At 36.5% G+C, this 16,805-nt stretch overlaps 1 long non-coding RNA gene across 1 annotated transcript in view; it reads left to right on the forward strand.

The window, feature by feature from the left end:
- The first annotated feature begins 8,501 nt into the window (after window positions 1-8,501).
- Window positions 8,502-16,805, forward strand: part of LOC116725295 (uncharacterized) — a 48,700-nt gene continuing 40,396 nt past the window's right edge. The window contains exon 1 of the long non-coding RNA XR_004340374.1: window positions 8,502-8,730. This is a non-coding gene — a long non-coding RNA (uncharacterized LOC116725295). The remainder of the gene's footprint in view (window positions 8,731-16,805) is intronic.

The raw sequence follows: 16,805 nt of genomic DNA on the forward strand, positions 1-16,805 counted from the left end.
TTGACAAAACATTTGATTTTAATAAATTGTGAATAACATATTTGAAAACGCACTGGTTCCATTCCGATTTGTAATGCCAGCAAGTCATACGATCTTTGCAAAGCATCATGCCACAATGGAGCCATATGGCACCATATTCTGTTTGCTCTTACTTCAGATGTTGGCTCATTTCCACGCTGTAGATAGTTCTGCTACCTGCCACCATCAAAATTTTAAAAGGCTTCATGTCAACCATCACTGTCATGGAGTCGCATGGTTATGAATAAATTTAAGCAGCATTGCCTTGGGTCAATTTCTTGTGGTGTTCGTCTGCTCGCAAAGCTGTGTTGAGATTTGTAAATTGTAAATTTCATTTATATTTTGTGGTGAACAGGCAATGCTAAAATGACTAAATTAGTGCTTTTTCAAAGATTATCTTTTTTTAAGCTTCAGTTTTAAGTAGTAAAATGTGGGTAAGCAACAATGGTGGGTTTTGTGTGAAAGAAACTATTTTATGCCTTACCTTCAGACCAGGTTTTACTAGTCTATGTTTAGTACTTTAAAAATCTGTTTCTATTAAAGTTGCTATTAACGCACACAAAAAATGCATTGCCTGTTTTACATGCAAAAAACAGCCTTCATGTATGCCAGAAAAGCACACGTATATATTCTTGCAGCACTGTCGTAGCGCATAGATGAACACCATTTGCTATTGTCTGAAAATGCAAACGAGCAATAAATAACTAATTTGCAGTACAATTGAGATCTATTTTTTTTGGTTTTTATTTTTGATCACTCATGATGCAATAATAACCAGCCCTGGAAAGTGAGTCATATTTGCCATTCTTTTAGTTAGCCCAGGTCCAAGAGAGTATTTCAATATTTCCCCCTTCTCCAAAGTGTTTCACAAAAACTATAGGCTTTGATTTAATGCTGTTTGTGGGGAAAAAAGTAAGTCATCAGCTGATTTCAAGAGCATTTCATACATAACATAAATACCTAGGGATATATTTTTCCCCATAGTAGAGCATGTTTCACAGTATATAGAATAAAGTGCATCCTACTTCCTCCTTTCTAATTAATTGTAAGGACTATCTTACTCACATACTTATGTTGATGCAGCTTCTAAATAGGTAGAGTAGGGAAAAAAGAGCCATATGGTGTTGTTTGACATGAAGAAATTAGGCCACCATTGCTGTCTGTTCATTGTCATCAACCTGGCCACCTGCTTTGCGTCTGCACCGGGTGAACTAGCGTAGACTCCCTCCCACTGCTGCCTCCCCCCTACCTCGCTTGTTATATCTTGATAAAAACAAGCCGGAACATGAATCCAAACTATTCGGAGGCAAGTCAGATTTTTGATACGGACTTAGCAAAAACGACCAGAGGAGGCTGTCTGGCGTCACTCCAACTTGTTCGGGAGTTTTGTTTAATGTTGAAAGTAAACAGATATTTTTGTGGACTGAGTGCGATGATGCAGATGGTGAGAATGGCGCCTGCCATATCCTCTCAGGTTGTGTCCTTGACGTAGGAATTGTGGATGGCGGTGCCAGAGCCCACACACGGAGCAGCCTTACTTTCAAAACGACATCCAACCAACATTTTTCTTTTCTTTTTTTTCACCATACCAAGTGTAAACAGGACCCTTCTCTTTGACTTTTCCTCTGAAACCAACATACATCACCAGACCCTTCAACACGCTCTTACTCTCAGGCCTCCTTGGAACTCTTTGTTTCCCATGTAATCATTTACATGAATGTACTGGGCAGAGTGTTGTGCCTGTGAGAGAACATATGGTGGGACCAAAGCTCAAACTCTCAGTCAGCAGCAGTTACTTAGGTCGCATTACAAGCTGCCCGCTACCACTCAGAATAGACACATTTAAGCAGAGAACATCCTCTGGGGAAAGACAACACACTCTTCCTGAGACGCTTCTTTTTTTCTTCTTTTTTTTTGGCGTCTGAATTAATTTTTCATCATTGTGCTCTAAGACTCAGCAAGGCTCCATGGTTTCAGTGATCTACAGTGGAGCGAGCTGTCACATTCATTTGGCAACAACTCACAGGCTACATGCAGCTGCTATGTTTGTGGGTTTGGTACGACACCGACATTTATTTAGACTGTTCTCTATCATATCAGCTTAGGATCCCTTGACTTTTTGGTAGTGGAAAGAAGTGCCTACCCCAAAACAACATCCAGAACTTCAGATTGCTTTGATTGCAAAATTAAATTTTCTTACATTAAAATCGTTGGCGACAGAAATATGCAATTATGTATCATGTTAAAGGTCATCCTGTCTGTATTACGTATTTTGTGCATCAACCTTGTATAAAACACGGAAATACCCTGAAAGCATATACTGTATATATACAAATATGTCGTTATTTGAACTGCAAAATAAATAGAGTGTCCTTCATAAACAGTCCAGTGCATTTTTTTTCCTTGATTTAATATATAACTAAGAAGAGCGGCGCCAGAAATGTGAGATTGAAACCAGCACGTGTCTCTGATAGAGGGAGCTAAAAGGTCTCCTCAGTTGATTTGGCCCCATCAACGTGATTTCTAGGCCTTTTCTTGAACCTTGAATGTGCTGGAATCTGGCCGCTTTCTGGTTTTGCAGGGAGGTTTTTACTCGCTGCGGCCCCACGGAGCCTGAGGAAGGATTAAAGATTGATGAGAGCTCTCAGAATCAGTTTATTGCTCTGGAGATCTTCGCTTGTGTTGTGAGTGGAAAGATTGTGTTGCTGTTTTGCCTCATAGAAGATCATGAGACTGGTTCAGCCTGGAAGTGTTTGACAATCAAGGCTAGATTGTTTTTTTTTGGTTTTTTTACGTCACCCTTTTTTCTTTGGTAGATAGCCTTTGAATTGCTAACAAAACAGCAAGTGGCTATCAGTACGTTATATTCTGGTGTGAAATGTGATGAAATGCTGGAGCTTTCAGAAGGGAGAGCCTTTACATTTTTTCTGACTTCAAAGCTGATAAGGGAGACACTCACTCTGTGGAGTAGATAATACCTGAGCCATTTTGAATACATTCTCTCTTTTGCTTCCTTACAGCATTAAATCTGTCTGTAGAGACATTCAACTGCATCAGTTCAGCTTGGTATCTTAATGTTTTACCTTCTCATACAAATGAACTCCTGTGTGCAGTGCACAGCTGCTTCTAACTCAAGAATGTACATAATTCATGCAGGAGTTAGATAAGGTAACTAGAGCATGTCTTCTCACCTGCTTCTTTTTGGTGCATTTTTCCAGCTTTCAAGTAAGTAAAAAAATTAAACATTAGAACATGTATGCTCCATGCCTTCCTTTTACCCCGCACCCTGATCAAAAGATTAGGAAGTGAAAATAGTTTTTACTGCACTTTTTATGTGTTCATTGAAAAGTGAAATTCACCTCCCATTTCTTTTATTTTGGTTTCTGGCAATTCAAAGTTTTTTTTAGTAAAGCTGTTCAACAATTGTTTTGTGATGCTTTAATGATTGTCTATGCATCAGCATTAAAGATTGAAATGAGAAAACATATTGAATTTCTTTTTTGTATGCTGGAGTGTAATTGCATATAGTTGTAAAAGTTGAGTTTTCTGCCAAATAGGGTCATATTTGTCATGAGAGGAATCCCTCCAAGAACCTAATGGCATAGCCCATGATACCTCTAGTTGGACCTTAGGGATTCATTTTGCAGCTGAATTTATTCAGAAATTTCCAAAACAAAGTAAAACAGATGAAGAAACAAAAACACATGAGACTAAAGTATCTCTCTATATAAAGAAATAACAACTTTGATCTAAAAAAAAAAACAAGTTAACTACCAATAATGCAAGGTGTCAAACAACAATCATAAACAAAATACTGTATCTGTCCTTTATGTAAAATAAACAAATAAATACAACTTTAAATATTGTTAGTGTTTATTGTTATTTAAAGAGATAGATGCAACTGGAATAAAGATTTTTTTGTTCAAATATGAAGAGCCAATGGAAATATCAGACTGAACTAATGTGGTTTAAAAATTTTGGAAATATTTTCCAAAGCTAAAACACCACAGTATCAAAAATTTTGAAAGTTTGTGTATTTGTTCCATGTCATTTGTGTTTTTAATGGTTACCTTAAGATAGCCAGTGCTTCTTCAGCCCAGAAAAAAACATTTAACATTAAGTTTTTTTTAGTTATTTCTGTGCAATTTTTTGTCTAAATAAAGGTATTGAAAATCAGGCCTTTAGGCCTTTTTTCATATATTTTCAGGAGATTTTGTTTTTGTTTTTTTAGGGTAGGAAATGTAGAGGCAAACCTAGTTACTGTTGGAGCTTTAACTCCTGATCATTTCCACTATCTACACACTGACAAGTATTAAGTACTTGTTTGTTAATGTAGGAAACAGTTTTCACTATTTAGTGATTGAGTATTATCTCTTACTGTTGTGTTATCTCTTATAGGGGTTCTTTTGTTTGTAAATGCAGCAATATGGGGTTTATTTGTTTTTCAAGTCATTTGAAGAATGACTTCCAGATCTAAACAGTGATTTCATGATTTAAACTGGGCAACATTGTTTGTTTTTGTTTCAGTCAGGACTTTTTTGTAAATTATTATCCTTACATGTATAGTACTGCCAATAAAAAAGCCGTCTGGCTCTAATTTACAATAAGTCTGCTAAAACCCTGTCTGGACAGACTCGTATCAGACCTGAAGTGATGATGGTTATCTCTTTAGGGGCAAATAACAGACTGTATTACAGCATGTTAATTTTTTGGTGTTGAGTTTAATTTTTCATCCATGTGCTATAGACTCAGCATGGCTCCGTGGTTTCACTGATGAACAATGGAGCAAACTGTCATCTCCATTTGGCAGCTACACACGCGCTACTGTACACCCAGCTGCTTTGTACTGCATGGGATTTGAGGGGTTGGAGGGAGGAGGGGGCGCTAACAACACAGGGGTTTATTACCTGGGAAATTAATGACCTTAGAGAGCGAGATATAATGGCTGAAACATCTGCAAGAAATCATCTTAGGAAGGACCTATCCCCTTTTCAATCTGTATCTTTCTGCCTAGCCATAATATTCCAAGAGCATAAATCAGCAGGCTAATTTATACAGTTAAGATTTAGACACCTCAGTTTGCAAACACAACCTTCTGTTTGATTACTGGCAATTATACTTAAGCACTATTAATGATTTGGCCTCGCAATTCATGAAGGAGTTGACCTGCATGTGTGAATGTATATGTAAATCTTCCTTGGAAATATATTAGCTTCTCTGTTTGTTTTCACTTTGGTTGTTTTACTTTTTGACCTTTTGAAATTACATTCAGTACTGTGGTTTGACTTACTGGAAGAAGATGGGAGCTCAATGGAGTTGATGTCATCCCCAGGCAAGCCTGGTTTCCATGGAATGATGAGCTAACGAATCGATGATTGGCTGAAGGTGCACAGAACAGAGCCAATAGAAATGCAGGGCTTGATGTTTGGGATAGAGGCACACCAATAGGGGAGAGACACCCCCTGTTGCACGGTTGTAGTATTTGCTGTCCTGGCTCCTATCCTAATCCCCTGCTGGGGCTCACCACACCAGTTTTTAGAGATTATAACTTATACTGACGGACCACAATGCTGGGAGGCCTCAGTAGTATTCAACTGTAATGGCAGATTTACTTCAGAAACCCCCCCCAAAGGGTTCTGTAGTTGGGTTCTGGTTGCATGGCTGCTGTATGCTCGTGATCTGCTCCGTGAAGGAGGCATTGTGAGCTCGGAGTGACTCGATGACTATCATTTCACTTTGGCTGGAGAGAAAGCTTTGGCCTTTCTCCGTGAAATTTGTCTGGATTATGCAGACGATACAGGAAATAAAGAGGGTCACAAAACTTTCTCAGAGTCCAATAATTGGTCAAGTCTGTGCAGAGTTTGACAAGTGATCTTTCAGTCTTTCGAAAGTCATTTTCCAGCAGATTAAATATGTTATTAATTTGATCTGAGGTTCATTATTGCCTATTAACTATTCAAACATTGTAATGTAATGGATCACATGCTAACTCAGAAAGTAAGAAATTACTTGCTCACACTGCTTCCAGGTGTTGCAGGATTTTAATCATTTTAACTCGCGCTATTGTGAATTTATTTTTCTCATCTTAAAAGTCTTATAATAATCAGCTCTCGCAGAGTTTTCTGAACTGCTCCTACAACCACCAATTATATTTCGGAGTACTGGTCATATCCGGCGGGCAATTCACGTCTTTCCACGGCGGGACTGACATGTTGCTGCTGTTTGTCACGTGTCTGCTGAAAACATCCTCATCCAAATAAGCTTGTCCTTTTAATTGAGCTGTTAAGCATAGTGTCATTCAGGCTTATATACTATACCCATTCCCTCAGCTGACAGGATGCAAAACCAGGAGGTTCCTCATATGAAAAGCTCTGACCTTTCTTTTGTGGTGCAATCAAATGGGGCTGCCTTGGTCCTTGGCTCTGAATAATTAATTCCTCCCCTCAGTAGGAGTGTTTGCTAAACAGTGGGGTCCTTGGCAGTTCACTTTTTCTGCACCACTGCCACTGCACCCTAGGGGAGAGACGAGTGTATGCTTTAGTTTGACTTAAGATGTGCCTTTTAGAGAAAAGAAAGACAGTCAGGAGATATTGGGAGTCTTCTCTTTACTTTAAATCCTACAGAGAAAATGCAACAGCCAAAAAAACGGAAGGTAGTGTGCAAGCTATTTGTTTGATTTTTTTTAATACTTTCTACTACGTGGGGCTATTCTATTTTATTTTTATTATTCCAGTTTATAGTCAGTTTGCCAACTTTTTTTTTTTTTTTACTTTCCACAAGAAAATGAATGCAATTCTCCTTTACAATTACAAAAAAATGCAAGTCACTGATTGGCTTGCTGGTTTTTTGCCCTAACCCCTACTTCTTGTTACGCCAACAAACCCAGTGTGATGAGGCACATGTTTCCTGTTCTGCATTTGCCTCGTAACAGCGTCATCTCCGCCCTCCGTATACACGCTTTCATCATCCATAGGAATAATATATCGGGTGGAGATGCTCACGAAATGTTCTCCACTGGCAGTGTGTGACAGTCACTTTGATCTTACAGTGAGAGGCTGAAGCTCCTGGAGAAATTATCAATGAGACGGGAGGAATAGGGGAGACAGAAATAGAGAGAAGGGTTGGGAGTGGCGTGCCTTGCCTGTGTGTGTACGCATTGGATTATGTTTAAAAATGGTCCTCCCAATTAGAATATGAAACTCACTATTTAGTGCCTCCAGCTTGATAGTCAATCAAATCTAAAAGAAAAAAGTGTGTCACAACATTTTTAGAAAAAAGTTGCCATCATTTTTTTTAGTTCTCCTTAAGTGTTTAAGAATGTCACCCTTTGTTTCAGGTTGCAGTGTTTTCAAAATGTTAAGACTCCTTGTTCCATCTTTCTCTGTGCTTGCAAGGGGGCAGCACAGGACTTTGATAGAGGAGACCTCGACTCTACTGCCAGGAAAGACACTTTAAAAGCAAAACCTTCCAATGACACTATTGGAGAAATCCAGCTCCACATTGGGTCTACCTAAATGTTTATGGATCGTTTTACAAATGTTTAACAACTTAAGACCCTTTTCACTGACAAAATTTAGTAAATCATTTACATTTCGAGAGCAAAGTTTGGGGTACTTGATAAAATAATGATGCAAATCTATTGTTTTTGCAGAAAAATTGGTAATGAATAGAAAATTAAATTAGAATTTCTATCCCAAATGCAGAAAAAGTAAAGTATTTAAGTATAAGTATTTATAAAATAAAGCAAAGTATTATCTAAAGAAGACCATTTATATCAAATGTAAAAGAAGAAAAATACTTTTTGTTGAAATTGTTATTATCAAGTAAGTAGATATTTTTTTTTAAATTACATTTTGGACAGATAATTTTAGCCATTTTTAAAATCTACAAAATGTCAAACTTGATTATTCAGATTTCTGTTGTCGTTAATTTATTATTATTTAAATAATAATAGGAACAGATTTATTTCAATTAATCAACATTAACACTACAAGTATTAAATCTCAAGATGGATGAAGAAATTAGAAAAAAGAGGGAAAAGGTGAAATAAGTATGAAAAAGTTAAAAGAAACCTGAGTAAAAAGGAATCTAACACCTTCTGTGAAACTTGTGAAAAAACACAAGTTGGCAAATATGTGAAGCGTTGCAGTTAATGAAGACATATTAGACCACATAAATCTTGCTATGCGTATGAGAGGAGATTTTTTTTTCTCACCCAAAGATCAGAAATGGAGGTGCTGTCCTCCTGCTCTTTAGAGCTGCTTTTAGTCCTGATCTAATGCATTTGGCATGAAGGGGGAGCTGTGGCTCCTCCTGTCCGAGCAAGGTTACAGCTGTGTGGGCTTTTACTGAGCGCCTTGCACATTTTCTCACACTTTCCGGCTGCGCTGTGCCACATTGATTTAAATGTATCTGTTGAGGGGAAAATAATCAATGCAAATTCCCTGGCAGTGAGGCCAACAAATAAGACATGTCTGATTCATCAAGCGGACATTGCTATAAAGACCACAGTTTCTTCTTTGCCCCCGTTTCTCACTCTTTCCTTCTCTCCATTTTGTCTCTTTTCCTCCTCTTTTCCACCTCTGGGCCACTTCACCCATTTTTACTCTGTTCACCCTTCTCCGTGCAAAAAACTGTTAGCCTGAATTAGTGGAAGGAGCTTAAATTTCTTTCCATATGCTCATTGGATTTCCTCATAGACAGCATATAAAGGTAGGTGGAAAGATATTTATTAGGTATTTAAGGTTGCATATTATAATGCAATAATTTCTCTGTATGTTTTTGTACTTCAAATTATATGATATTTTTTCCTTTCAATTAATGATTTTTGCATTCAGGTGTTTTTACCCGGTCAAGACATTAAATGTATTTAAATATCTTTATGTCATCACTCATCCAAGAAAGTTAATTTAAACAAGGTCTGTAGTTTAACTGCATTACAAGGAAAGTAAGTCAATATGTTGAGCAGGAAGAAAGTCTCACCTGACACCTAACCTTAACATTTTGTTTTGCTCCAGCTTGAACTCGGTCAAACGGTCTGGCATCTAACAAGGCCAGTGTGTAGTCTGTGTATGTAAATTCACTACATGTGTGAGAGAAATAAAGGCTGGGGCTATTTGGAAAATTCCTGTGTGATGAAAGGGAAAGAATATCCCCCAAAAAATGATTAATGTGGTGTTCAGGTACACAGAAGATTGAGTGATCCTGTCATTGTGCCATATGGTACCAATTTATTCCAGCAAGCATAAGGCAAACGCAGGGAAGGAGCTCTCACGACTGTGCCTCCAAAACTTTTTCAAAATGAAAAAAGAACCTGAAACAAATCTAAAAGTGTAAAATAATAAAATGAAAATATTAGTTTTTTAAATTAAATTTTATTATTCTTACTTTTTTCTTGCTTGTTCTTGGTTCTTAATCTCATTGCCTACTATTCACTTAGTAAATAGTCACTGAGAATATTTTTCTTCTATTACTAATCACTATTCTTTTACTTTTATTTATAATGGATGAGGACTTTTAAAATCTGGTTTAGCTCCAATTTGATTTTTTTATGAGACCTACAGTGACTTCTCAGTCATTTTTTATATATTACCAGGAAGGAGATACAAATATAGTTTGAAACTGACAAGCCTGTCAAATCAGGCTGAGGGCTATAATTTGACTCTCTCGCTTAATAAGTGAGTTCTCCCAGAAATACATTATTTTCAAGTGCTGGAAAATCCTATTTACCTGAATACAATGGCAAAAGAAACTCATTGTATTTAAATTCACCAACATAAATATTAAAAGTTGACTTTACTGTACTTGTTTTTTTCTTGCTAAACATTTAGCTGTGCTATTTATATACACAAGAATCATGTTTTATAAGTTACTACTGAACATTTTTCAAATAATCCTGTAAGTTAGGACTTTTTTTTTAAAGGAATAATCTTTTACTTGGCAGCCTTTGCAGTGCTTGACATTTTGTGACGTTTCTGAGATGCATCCAAGCTGCATCATGTGACCTCAATATCTGCCTCTAATGCTTCTCAAACATGACTTTCGACTCTAAATGCGTGTCTCGATTCATGCGCAAAAATGAAAGTTTTTTGAACATGCAGATGGCCATTGGCAAAGAGGAAACAGGTTAGGGAGCTGGACTACCACCACTTTTCTTTTTCACTACCTTGTTATTTGTCGCCTCACCCCTGCAGGGCATGCTGACAGGAACTGATAAACCTCTTTATGGGCTGAACTGAATTGGCTCCTATTATCCAAGGTGTGGAACTGCTCAATGGTGGAAATAAAAGACGTTATCCAGTGCCCATCTGCCCACCAGTCTCTCTCTGCCCACTTTTCAGGGTTCCAAGAAGCTGTGTCCAATTGGTGTGTGTAGTAGATGTATATAAATAGGTGAGAAAAACATCTAATGAAACAATTAGATTTTTTTGTGTGTGTGTCAAATTCCTCACTTAAATAACACCATAATAGATGTAACTTTTGGCCTGAAAAACAAATTGGCAAATCATACAAAAAAAATAAAAATAAATAAATTATAGTTGCAGGTTGTATACACAACTGCATTACATATAAAAGAAGCCGTACTAGATTTTTCCCAATACAATTACATATAAATAAAATATAACGCTGTCTAAAAGCTGAATTAATCTCCAAACTGCAGGACTGAGTTAAATTTCATTACACTCTGGGCCATAATAAAATGGCTGGTATTCACAAACAAACAGATGAGAAGTACACAATAAAAAGCACCTGCAGTGCGCGAGGATGGTTAGGTTGACGACTGTTCACTACTTTTTACCATTTAAGTGAAAGTCTCTATCAGCGTGATTCCACAAAGAGAGTGCATGAAGTGAAACCATGTGATATAATTTATTTATTGGGAAAGAGGAGGACTGGATGGTCATTTTTGTCATTTCTTGGCATATTAGCGCATTATTGTTGCCTTATCTGCTCTTCTGGTTCTCATATTAACTGTTTTTCTGTTTACTTAATATGGAAATTGGCATTATTCCTCATATGCAGCTCTCTTTATCACATTTGAACAAACCCACCCATGAAAAACAACACTTTTTTTAATATAAAGTGTGACTGCCAGAAAAAATTGCTTTTTATATCACTATGTGGTGAAGGAACAACACGTGCATGTCTATGAGTCTGCAGTTGTTTTGTAAGGTTTACCATTCAAGATTTGCTGAAAGTGCTTTGGTGATGCCTTTGCTGCTCTGTTAAGCCACAATTTGCTTTTCCTATTTTTCATTTGGAGCTTTTCAGCACACTAGTTCCTATATCAGTACTTTCAAACCTTCTCAGGTCAGCCCAAGTTTAACCACATGCATCTATTATTTGATTTGGGCCAACGGTTTTGTTTCTGCGTGCTTTATAGAGATTATGGAATTAAGTTTTTGGGCTACAAAAAATGGTAAAATTCATTCATTTTTTTAAACCATCGGTCAAATGCAAAAAAAATAAAAATATTTTGTCATTCACCACATGATAGTGACTACTCTATGCAGTGAAACACCAATAGCAGCACCCATATGACTGTTTTAGTGTGAATTAAGCCTTTCAAGTTATTAGAAAAAGATTATGTTTGCAGTTAACAATCAATGTATGGACAAGCTTCTGGATATAGAGTTGTATGCATATGATGTGCAAACATTGTGAATGAAGTATGTTACATTGAAAAGACAAATACAATCAATCTAATGTGTGCAGAATGTAGTTTGCATTTTAACGTTTCTTAACTGAAAAAAATCTTGATAAGCCCTCTATGCCTTGCTTTACACTTGGTGTTTTAAGGATTTTATTTATTCATATTGGAATAAAAGAAACTCTAGGTACAGTATACTGCTGACTGAAGTGCAAAAACTGTTCATTTTCGAATGCAGATCAACATAAAAATAAGAAGGACTCCTTTCCTTATTTTTTTAAGCTGCTTGTGTAATATTCATGCGTGAACCAAACTTAAAAACAGTTTTAGTGTTGAAATTCTTGAGTCACCTTGGAATAATAAATCTGCTATCAAATAAAGTTTTCTCTAGGTTACTGATAATGCAAAACATATTTCGTCTTTGATTTTAAGCTAACTTTATGCATTCTCTAATGGAAATCCAAATAAATACAAGCACAAAACAAAAAACCCACCTTGTAAATCAATTAAAGTGTAAGTGTCAGGTAAAACTATAATCCTTTGGCATAAATCTGACTGTGATTAAATCAAAACTTCTCTGTGTCCCATGCAATGACAGTACCTAATTTTCCATAGCTTACCTTGAGCATATTAGTGTTCAAAGTGCCTGGTCTTTTGGCAACAGATTGCCAATTTTTGTCATTTTTATTCTGTAAAACAGCATTCTACCACTGCTAGGGCCTGATACACAATGGTTTCCTGTAAAATGTTTACTTATTGAATGTCACTTTGATTGGATGACAGAGAAAAGTCTGGTTAAATGTCAGATTGTTCAAGGTGGCTGGAACCCGTTACGCTCACTTAATATTAGTGTCACTTGACTAGTTTTAGAAATACAGATGACAAGGATCCAAATCCTTGAGAGGAGAGGGTTAGACTGGGTGACAGGGAATCTCTCCCTGAAGCCATGTGTATAATGACTCTGTTTGCATGGGGAATGGAACGAATAGAGCCAAAGATGGATGTTTAGTTTACTGTAGCGTTATCTGTGGAGTTTTGGACCGCTTTAAGCGAGTTATTAAAGCCATCTGTTTGGGCCTAGGGGGCCGGGACTGATTTATATAGCCATTGAATGTGAAGTCACAGGAGCAGACAGCAATATTTCTTAAATTAGTTGATGGATTTAAAGTCCCATTTTAACCTGTGTAATAATATTTTACTAGAGTTGTAGTGAAAATGTATGATTTCTTTAAAAAGCTGATAAAAAAAGAATAAAACGGTATGTTAACAGTCAAGTACCTGTGAGGTGAAAAGGTTTACAAAGCCATAGTGTAATTGCGAAAAAAGTCACAGTTTTTTAACCTCAGTTTTGAAGCCACCATAATAAACAAATAGTTTGTAAATAACCTTTGGGTGAAAATTAACTCTAAATCAAAAAATTGTATATTTAAAAATAAGTCAATTCAATTCAAACATACACAATGCAGATAATATTTTACGAGTCACGCTAAAAACGGCGGACAATTAAGAAAAATTAAAAGTTTAGAAAAGCAAACAAAGGTAAATATGCGATAGTATGTAGCCAACATTTTTAAAATTGTCGATATGTCAAAAAAGCAGCTGGAAATGTTTTAAAAATACAACAATTTTTTCTACTTCTACAACAACTTGTGGTTTGTCATTGGCTTGGTCAGGTGATAAATAGAGAGAGCTCTTTAAGTTCTACATTTTTTCTTATCACAGTTGATGCCATTTCTAGTAAGTCCAATCTAAAACTAGACGAGGCTTTGGTTTGATCCACAGTTCTTTCACCATTGCCTCTTTAGTTGAACATAATTTTCCCATGAAACAGATTTCAATGATAGTGAGGGGGTCCTGGCGCTCGAGCTTGTCTTGTCTTGAGCTTGCCTGTGTTTTCTCACAGTGCTCATGCTGTGCAAACTGGGGGTTCCCACTCTCCATTGACAGGAAATGCCCATTTTTTCTTTTCGTAAAAAAATGGACTTAAAGTATTTATGCCACCCCTGCTGGAATGACTCCCTGGGTGATGAACCATGTTGCATATTTAGACAACAACCATTGCTGGTAAATTAGTGAGTAAAGTTAGAGTTACAGTTCGCTACCAATCAGTAAATCATGAATACGGCTTATTTGCCCATTTTTTACAGCGTTTTTCCATTTTATTAGCATTTAAATAGCTTTTCTAAAAGCCACAAGACAAAATACAGATGCCATTACTGATTCATTGACTTTGTTCTATAACCCTTCACAAATACATCAATAAAACATTCAGAAGTTGTTCTGTGCTGTCCATCCTCGCCATTTGAATTATTTCAATTCAATTTAACTGCAGTGTCCCACCCTCTCGAAACACCACAACAACTTTCAGAGTGCTCACTGAATTTCTATTTTGGCCTAATAATCCAGAAAACAGATTTCCCTTTCAGACCAGTAAGCTAAGCGTCATTGATAGTTAAACGAAGACATTAGCATGAGTCGGTGGTTAATGACATTGTTTAATGGTGTGTTCACTTTGTTAATATGGCTGACAACACCAGACACATTATGCTGGCAACTTTGAGTTGTCGTGAGTTCAACATGAGGAAGTCACTTTCAAGGATAAGTTCACAAATTTTCAAATAATTTGTCAAATAGCTTTTTTTCTGTTTGCCTGCGGGCTAGTCTACAGAGCAGGTGAGCAGAGTGATGATTAGGTTACACACGCTAAATATATAGAGGGCAAATTGGAAAAGTGTATTTACATAGATTGGAAAAAAAGTGGAAAAATTATCTGACAGATGAGCTTTATCAAACATAAAAATAGAAACTAATGTTTTGTGATAAAATTAAACTTCCAAATTTTGAAGGCTACATTTGTAAAAGAAAAACAAAACCTCAAACTTTTAAGGCTCTGACATCTATACACATATTATAAGAGAAAATTATGTTATAAAGGGAATTTTTTTCCCTTCTAGGAGATGATAAAACTCAAAATAATACACACAAGGAACACTAATTTCAAAAACAGCTCAAGCTATTAGCATGATGTCTGTATGATGCATTTACTTTTCATAGTTAATTATAACCCATTCGCCTGTTCATGATCTGCTGTGTTCATGGATCAAATGCTCTAATCAGAAAGGAAAGATAGAAGCATCTGTCACAAGTCTCTATTTCAAAAAAACCTTAGAGTCATGTGGTCATCAAGCTGCATCTTCCTGTGCTTAGATTGGGAGGGGGGACTCATCATCTTATAACTGCAGAGTTCTTACAGCTTGCTAATTGTTGGGTTTCATACTTGAACGATCTTCTTTTCTCCTAAAACCTCTTTTTATTGGATGAAAAAAAAAGCATCCCGCACTCAACCTTGAGAATGTATCAATAATTCAAACACATCATCCTCTCATGATGTAGCTGTCTGCAATTGGGAAGAGTGTGTCTGAGGGATAATATTGCACTCAGTCACATCTGACTAGCTGTCACCTGCTGGAGCACAGCTACACCCAGCTAATAAATGCAGAGTCAAAGAGAGCACATTTTTATGACTCGCAGTACAGTAACTGCTGCTGCTCCTTGCAGGAAATGTGACTTACAGATCCTGCAATGTTCAGATAGCGAATAATTGGAGCTTGCATCCAATTTTGGATGGGTTTGGAGCAATTCTGGGGATTTCCCAACTTGGTTTCCAGACCCAAGCCCCGATCAAAGACTGTTGGTATTGACTGGCTGCCAAAGCCAAGGCTGAGCACATACAGAAAAGTGTTTTTATTTTTTATTAATTTTTTTGTGCATTCAGCAATGCATGCTTTCCATATAATGAACACTAAAGAAATGTACATGCATTTGAAATCCACTAAAAATATACTTTTGTCCAAGTCCTCATTTTAATTTTTAAAGATAAATGTGTAAATATTTTCGTTTAAATTTTATTTTGAAAAGGTTAGTATCTATATTCAGTTAAAACACATTCTCTTTTTGACAGATGAATAATCCTGCTGCTGTTTTTTGTTCCATCTACTCAGCTGTTCACTTGCTCATGCTGTGTGGTTATAGTATTTTAGGGTGGAGCAGTAACAGAACTGGGCTGGATAGACGAGCATAATTTTGTAAACAGATGGCATTTATTTCGTGGAAATTGTGGCCAGATTCTGAGGGTCATCAGATCATTGTTTAGATTTAGTTTTCTCTAACCATTCATTTAATTTGCCATCATGCTGTAATCAGCTTTCCTTGTGCAATTCAACTGCACTTTACAACTGAGTGTGCTATGAATAATCTCTCAAATTAAAGATATCTCTTAAATATGTCTTTATCACTCTGCAAATAAAATAAATCTACTGACGTATGTTATTTACTTTTCATCTTTTATTCTTCTTTGTTACTGTTTCCACAGGGAAAAGTTTTAAATATTGTAAATATCTATAAATATTTTAAATAAATAAAAATTCAAACTATTATCCAAACTGATTAAAGGCTTATCTTTGAATCTTATGTTTCAGAGGTTCAAAGAAGTTGGGTTTTAAATTAGAATTTTTAAGACCTACTTCGATATTAATACACAGAATTCAAAAACAACTGATATCAGGTTGGCCACCACAGAACTGTTGCAATAGAACTGAATGTAAAATGCCTTATTGTGATCAGAAATCATGATGATGTGACACCTCTCTCTTAGAAATTAACAATGGATCTCAGGAGGGTCTGTCTATAATCCTTACTGATGGAAGAAAGTCTCAACATACAGCTATTGTTTCAGCTGGAAGGTCACCCTCAGGCTGGAGGTTTCTACTAGCTCTTGCTTTGAATGGTCTCAGTGGTTTCCCACTTTGGATCTCTCTGGAACCAAATTACATCCAAAACAATTATCACAACCAAATCTCAACAGAGGAGATAAGTCCTGGTTCTGACAACTTGGGTAATCGTCTATTTGTGTTCACCAGGATTCATCAGCCAATTAGAGATGGGATTTGGGAAGCATGTAGCTACATCCCGTCAGGCAGCCAATGAGATTTTTTTTTCCTTCTTTATTTATTGCTGTAGATGAAATGTTCTTCTTCTTGGAGTTGCTTATCCTTCTAAGAAATGCCAAGCTTATATTCCAGCTTTTAACACACTGAGGTGTGTGTGGTTACTACAATTTATACACCTATATCAAATG

Source organism: Xiphophorus hellerii, chromosome 9 (assembly GCF_003331165.1).
Source record: "Xiphophorus hellerii strain 12219 chromosome 9, Xiphophorus_hellerii-4.1, whole genome shotgun sequence".
Lineage (NCBI taxonomy): Eukaryota > Metazoa > Chordata > Actinopteri > Cyprinodontiformes > Poeciliidae > Xiphophorus > Xiphophorus hellerii.